Genomic DNA, 7,867 nt, shown 5'->3' on the forward strand with positions numbered 1-7,867 from the left:
CACAGCGCCTCGCCCGTTCACTACACACATTACCAGTGTTTAGCTTTTTTTGCTACATGTGCTTCACTGGTTGGCTCCCTTTCTCTCCAGATCAAGATTTAACATGCTTACGGTAGCTTGGAGAAAAAAAGATAAAAAGGAAAAGGCTGGAGTATTCACTGGATAATGCAAAAAAAACAAAAGAACAACCACTAACAACAAAAAAGTATGATTATAGGCTGGCCTTTCCAAATCCAAACCAATAACCTTCAACATATTCATCTGAATAGAGCTGTATGAACATTAAAGGACCAGTGTGTAAGATTTAGTGGCATCTAGCAGTACAGACTTGGCAGACATTAAATATAATATTCACAAGTATGCTTTAATTGGTGTTTAATCACCTGATAATAAAAATCATTGTGTTTTCTATATCTTAGTATGAGCCCTTTATCTACATAGGAAGCAGGTCCCATAAGGCTGATTTATGCTTCTACGAAACCTCCACGCCGTAACTAAGCCGGTGCCCCGACGACGTCATGCACCTTTCGAAGTTCTGCGTCTCTCCATCGCGTCATGTTTTGTCGCGGTGCAATTCACCGCCAAAGCGGTGTCTCTAGTCCCTTCCCAGGTATGACACAGACAATTTCACACTTTATTTTCTTTCTTATGGCCATTTCTTATTTTTTTCTTATTACAAGTATTTAAAAAAACTTGCTCCACAGCAGATTGAGCTACTTATTTCAAGTGAAAATGTGCTTGAAACAAGTGAAAGTTGTTTAAAAACAAATGACTTTTTTGGTGATGAGTCTTATTTTAAGTGTAATGAGATTTATTTTGACTAGAAGATTTTGAGTTTCTACAGTGTTTTGTTGTAATGTGTATGATTATCACACAACATTGTTCTATTTATTAATTATTACTCTGTATATTTTTTTCTACCAAGCAAACCAATCACAGCCATTGCGGTCTGCGTTGTCTCGGCGCGTAGTTACATTTCTGGGGAGGTGCACGTCAGGGGACGGCATAGGGGTTCACGGCGATGCAGAGAACTCTGCGTAGGTATGCTGCAGGCTTGACGTCGACCCAACGTAGAAGCATAAATCAGCCTATAAGGTGCCACCGCTCTGCCCATAAATCAATTTCCCAAGGGGCCACTTGTGGTATTACAGAAAAAGCTGATTGGCCCAAAAAGCATTTTCAACATAGACCACCACTGTAAAAGAGACATCTGTGAAACTATTTATATAGTTGTGATCTGCAACTTCACCACTAGATGCCAATAAATCTTACATGCTTGTCCTTTAAATGTGGATAACTATAAGTAATGGCATACTTCTGTGTATTATATGCTGTATATAAATGAAGAATATGTTTACATCGGTTTACTAAAGCAAATTACATTATTGATTATTTCAGATCTATAGCACACATACTGTTAAAGGTGGACTCCAGCGATTTAGGGTCACACTTAAGTCAGGTTTATTTTGCTCACCGAACTCAAACACACATGTACAAACAAAGCAAACAATCATATGTCCCCGTTCTTTGTCCTTCATTTCCACCAGAACTAGTGACAATCCAAAAGGGAAAAACAAAGTAAAAATAAATAAAGCAGTTTCTGACCAAAAATGTGTGGGCTGAAGCATTTGCTTATAACACCTATCCTTCTTCCATTAGTCATTCAAAAGATCCCAATGTACATACATTTAGTAAACTTTGAGGTTTCTTGCAAGTCACACATTGAAGGAAAAAAACAGATTCAGCAAAGGCCAAGTGGTCCTCATTTATAATGCTAAGTATGCTGGAACCTACATTCCCCATAGTTCAACTCCATGAGACCTCTCATTTGACTTCCCCTGACTGTTTAATGCCAATGTCTCTGAAAAACTGTTTTACAGTTTGTTATACAACCTTTCCATCATGACATTGCAAATTTGTCTCCAATCCCAATGATCTTTTTGAACGAATCGTACACATCTTTTCACAGAGTCAGATGTACTTCTTATAATAAGTACACTGAAGTTCACATGTAAAACAAGTGTAATAACCCTTTGGAAAAGGTTACATCTTTCATGGCTATTAGTGTAAAAATAATACTACGGCTTACCTTTACAGTGCAAACAAATAGATGTTCCCCATGTCTGGAGACCTTTCAGATAAAATGTTTAAAGTGCATATTTACAGGTATTTATAGAGCAGGTTGGACAGCAATGTGCAATGGAGGCAGAAAGTCTGCAGGTTTTCATTCCAGCAGAAGACCGCACCAGATGACTTAACTGATTAGTTACTTTGGTTGAAAGTGCTTTAATCAGTTAAATCAGCTTATCATGGTACAGGATTTACATTTCCTGTAAGTCACTGCATTCAGGAAGCCTTAGTTAACCTGTAAAGTCATAAATTCCCAGTTTTACCACAAGAAACTGGCGCTCAAATAGCTGACAGAGTGGTAAACTTGAGAATGATATGAGAGTTTATGAGTTATGTCTCCATCTCACCAGTGTAATAGGTAATTTAGAGTCTATGTGTCTATCATTACATTTATGATGATTGTAAGTACCTACAAATGTGAAAACAGTGGATTTCATGTCTAGTTTCCACTATTACATCCACTATTACTATTACAGTGGCTTCTTCAATGGTCCAATCCATTTGACATATCTACCAGACACTGCCAAACAGCTTCAATTCATTATCAATTAACCTGCTCATTATTTCTTTATTTGTTTAGTTTGCTGACATATAAGATATACAAGAAGCATCAAATCTTCACATTTTGCTTGAAAATGATTAATTGAGATGCGGGCACACCAAATTGCTTTCATTTGCCTTTGTACATAGTATTGCAGCTTTTCAACTAGACATTTAATGCACCCCTGTTGCAATTCAACAGAACCTTTTGCTGCGACATAGCAATGCTGAACATGCCCCGTTAGATACACTTGATCATGTCATGACTTTATGACTTCACAGTCATAAGCACAGACCAAAGGCGGCAGCAAAGGCGGCTGTCATAAATTTCTATGCTTTTATACCTGGCAATCACTGAGCAGTCACACGGTTTTACTGAGCCTAAGATGAAAGGCTGGCGGAACAGCATAAAACGGAAGCAAATTTGATTATGTAATTAGATCAAACCATTTCAGAGCACCAGAAAGAACAGGAATGTATGTTTCACACTCTGTCTCATCATATCACCTGAATTTCCTACTCAGACCTAGAAATCTTTTAAAGTGTATGCTGTACATGGTGCTTACAATATGTATGTCTGCAAAATAAAAGTTTGAAAAGACTTCAGCCTCCTCGGGGCAAAATTGATTATAGGTACCTAATGTTTAAGGATCCTGAAACTCAGATACAGAGTTTTCTTTCTTTATAGCACCATTTATCATTCTCCAACATCATTTCAGTCTTTTGATGAATTCAATCAGCTGTCATGCCACAGAAGTCACCAACTAAGAAATCTTCAAGTAATGTTTCAGAATCTCAGATGAAGATGTGACAGTCTTATAAAATATATCACATTATCCCCAGGACCAAACATGACACAGATTTATTTTCTAAAACATTGATTTTACACACTGTACAGCCTGATATAAGAAGAATGTTTGGATATTACAGCCTTTGAACTGAGGACCTGAGCCTTTTCTCTGCCTTTTTCACAGCTTGTCTGCAGATAAACCCACTCTGTTCATTATATATACATCCAGTAACTTGCAAACAACACACTATGCATAGAAGTAGTTACAATTTTGCAGTTTTACTTCGAGGTGAATAAAACTTTCTAAAAGCAGCCTACTTTATTATTTTTAAAAATTAACCTGCTTATCAAAGAACAGAACATTTAGAAATAGTTTTCCTGGTCTGTGAGCATTCATTTTGAATCTAACTGGGTGTCATTATGTCACCATCAACAACCCAGTGGTGTGATTGCAAATGATAAAGGAGGAGTTATGTCCTTCCCCAGCAAAGGAAGTTAAGGATAAACCTTCAGTGTTCTGAAACAAGAGAAGCATTTTGCCTATCTGTGCTTGTGTGTGTGCGCATTTGCTTGATTTCTGTTCTGTTCAAATGAAGATAATGAAAGAATGCCGATCTACATGCTGATCAACATGTTTTACCTTGAGTTTGAATGCCTTCCTTGTGCATCCTCCAGCAGTATGTCCATTTAATGAGGAATCCATTGTGCAGTTATTCAACACGTCGGGCTGCAGTAATGGTAACGTCCATCTCACCACCATGAAACGGAAAGGCCCGGCAAAAGCAGAATGTCGCCATAATAGTTTGTCTTTTCCATCCATGTGCTCCTAAAACAGAAGAAATATTTTAAGTCCTCTTTATGAAAATCAGAAGAAAATCAGGAGATGGGAATGTGTGTTGTGTTTAAGATGATTTTTATGGAAAAGTTAGTATAAAAAATGATACCAAACTATAATCTGTTAACTCTTGATTCCCAAAATTAAATGTGTAGAAAGACAAATTTATCTGACGGCAAAGCTTCAGATACCATCAATATGGGTAGAGCTGAGTTTTCATACCATGAACTTCATCTTGATAGTAACCACTGATCTTTCTATCAGTGACTTTCATAATGATCTACTGACTTTAAAATATTTCTTTTTTATCTGTTTTGCAACAGTACGAGACAGTTCAACAGGTTTGTGAGCATTTGTATGTATAAATGTTTCTTGACAGTCATAAATTAACTCTACATTTTGGGGTTTACAGTGGGATAATAATTGAAATTCAAGTTCAGATCATTTGATTACATGTTACAATGGCAGTTTTAAATGAAATGATATCAGTTATCTTCTGAAAGATGTAAATATATCTGAAGTTTAGTATGAACAACTACGTTTGGTACAATTACGACCCAGAAATATGCAACACCCAGAATAACTTTCTTGCATCAACTAGAAAAGACTTGCTGATGGAGACTATCTGTACTGTTTAATACTGCTACCACTGCTTTTAACTTACATGTCATAAGATGCAACACATGAAGTCTCAATATTCCAAATTTAGAGCTTTAATAAAGAAATCATGCATTACTTCCACAGTTTAGTCCCACCATGAAGCGTCAGCGGTCACATTTAGCATGATCACACTGACACTCCCTTAAACAACATATTTGATTGTCAGTACATAAATCAAAGACCTGGCTTAGCCGGGAGCTTCGTCACAGAATCCTGTAGGTCATCCAGGACCCAGAGAGGAAAATAATATACAAGGTTTACACAATTAGTCTCTCAATCACATCCCAGCTGTTCTCCTAACTAAAGAAAAGCTGAACCCACACGAGAGCTGTTTTAAACATCAAAGCTGCTGGTCAGAACCTGGGATGATTCAATGAAGGGAGGCATTGATGAAAAGAAAACAACAACCCTATGAATGAGAGCAGGTGAAGAGGTGGGAGTCCATGAAGATGAGCTGTAATGAGGTTATCAGACCAGTCCCTTACCAGCAGATACAGGTTCTTTGTTAGTTAAGAGATCGTCCAGTATACACAAGTATACATATTGGATGCACACACAGAGGTTAAAAGTTACATCACTGATGATATACCCATGTACACCAGAAAACACACATAGCCAACTGTATATACATTTTGGTGGAATTACATCTTTACAGCACTCCTTATTCACTTATAGGCAATCTTTTATCTATTCTAATGCATTTCTGTGTGACCTATTGGGCATCTACTGAACTACTACTTAAAAGCTGCACCTAATATTAGTTTTTTATACATTTTTGGCTTTGTTTTTAACACATTTTTGGCTTTGTTTTTTATGCATTTTTGGCTTTTTAACCCTGGGAATGATATGCATACATGTCAATATTCTATTAGGATTCTCAGATGCTGTACAACTTACTCAGTACAGAAACAACTGTGAGTACAGACCTGAGTATCCTACAGCACTAAGTAAACATCTGATACAGGTTGCATACATGTATACAGTATCACTCAAAGGTTTGGACACACTTTTTCATTCAAGTGAATTGGAAGGTGTGTCCGAACTTTTGACTGTATCCAGTGGTGGAGGAAGTAGAAATAATGTTTTCTAAAAATACTCAATTACAAGTAAAAGTCCTTAATTAAAAATGTTACTGTGTACTGTGTAATGTAAATCAGCAAAATATACACTACCGGTCAAAAGTTTTAGAACACCCCAATTTTTCCAGTTTTTTATTGAAAAAATGTTTTCAAGCTTACCATCTTGGTCTTTTTTCCTAAGGTAGTTCTGGCATAGCTTGGACTTATGTTTTGGGTCATTATCTTGCTGTAGGATGAACCCCTGACCAACTACGTGCATACCAGAGGGTACTGCATGGCGCTGGAGAATGTTGTGGTAGCCGACCCTGACCCAGAAAAACAGCCCCAGACCATCATGCTTCCTCCTCCATATTTGACAGTTAATGTCACACTCTGAGGAACCATCCTTTCGCCTACTAACAAAACTAACACCTTCTTCCAGTCTTCAGTAGTCCATTGGTGGTGTTTCATGGCTCAGGCAATCCTCTTCTTCTTATTCTGACGTCTTAGCAATGGCTTTCTTGCTGCAACTCAACCTGTCAACTTGCTTTCTACGACCACTATGAAGCTGTGATTGAAGCTGTTGTCCTGTGAGCCGCCTATCATGCAAGCTGTTGACTCTCAGAAACTTGTCCTCTGACTCTGTTGTGGCTTTGGGTCTGCCAGACCTCTTCCTTTTAGAGTTTTCCCCAGTTTCTGAGGAGGAAACTGTACTCACTGACACCTTGACTTTCTTCGCACCTACATTTTTAAGTGTTTTTGTATAATTTTCAGTTTTGGGTAACCTCTTGCAGTTCACCACTTATCTTTGTACCATTTCAAGCTATTCATCGGACTTGAACTGCTTGAATTTCAATAAAAAACTGGAAAAATGGGGGTGTTCTAAAACGTTTGACCGGTAGTTTACATTAAGTATCCAAAGAAAAAGTACTCATTATGCAGACAGTGTTATATTATTATAGTTAGGGATGCTCGATATTTACTTTTCTGCCGATATTCTGATATTCCGATGTTGTCCAACTCTTAATTTCCGATACCGATATCATCCAATACCGATATATGCAGGCTTTTTACACCAAAACTGTTAGGTAACAACATAACATATATATATTGTGGAATTAACACATTATGCCTAATTTTATTGTGATGCCCCACTGGATGCATACATAAATGCAACATGGCTTTCCAAATGTAAACACTGTCTGTGCAAAATAAGAAAACAACTTCAACATAAGTTATGGAAAAAAGTGCCAATATGGCACTGCCATATAATTTATGCTGCTTTGCAGTCATTGCAAATAGCAAATTTACTATCCGTAGGACACACTTGGAAATAGTTCCAAACCACAGACAAAAGCCCCGTTTCTGGAGGCGGGACCTCTACAGGGACATCCTCTAACTCGGTCCAGCACCAGCACTGGAACTGCTTTGGTGTGAAAAGGGTATCAGCTGCGGCTCCATAGCATAGTAGGACCCAGATAGGACCCACCAGACTCTGGCGGTGACGTCACAGAGGCGACTCGCCGAAAACATAACCGAGAAAATGACAACGAGGAGGTAAACCTCGTTTCTGTGTTCGTGTTCATGGCAGTGGACGATGTCATGAACTTTTTAGCCACGGTTAGCCAAGGTTAGCGACTCACGAGTCTAGCGTGTTGTTGTTGTTATACGTCATCAAGCACGCGCCGGTAAACGTCCCATGCTGCGTTCACGCAGGCTCGGAAATGCTGAAGCCTACAGAACAAACATCGGTTATAAAAACCTGATACCGATACTTCCCGATATTTCATTTTTAAGTAAATATCGGCCGATAATATGAGAATAAGAGTAGCATTAAATGGAAATACTCAAGTA

This window comes from Scomber scombrus, chromosome 18, assembly GCF_963691925.1.
Source record: "Scomber scombrus chromosome 18, fScoSco1.1, whole genome shotgun sequence".
NCBI classification, from domain to species: Eukaryota; Metazoa; Chordata; class Actinopteri; order Scombriformes; family Scombridae; genus Scomber; species Scomber scombrus.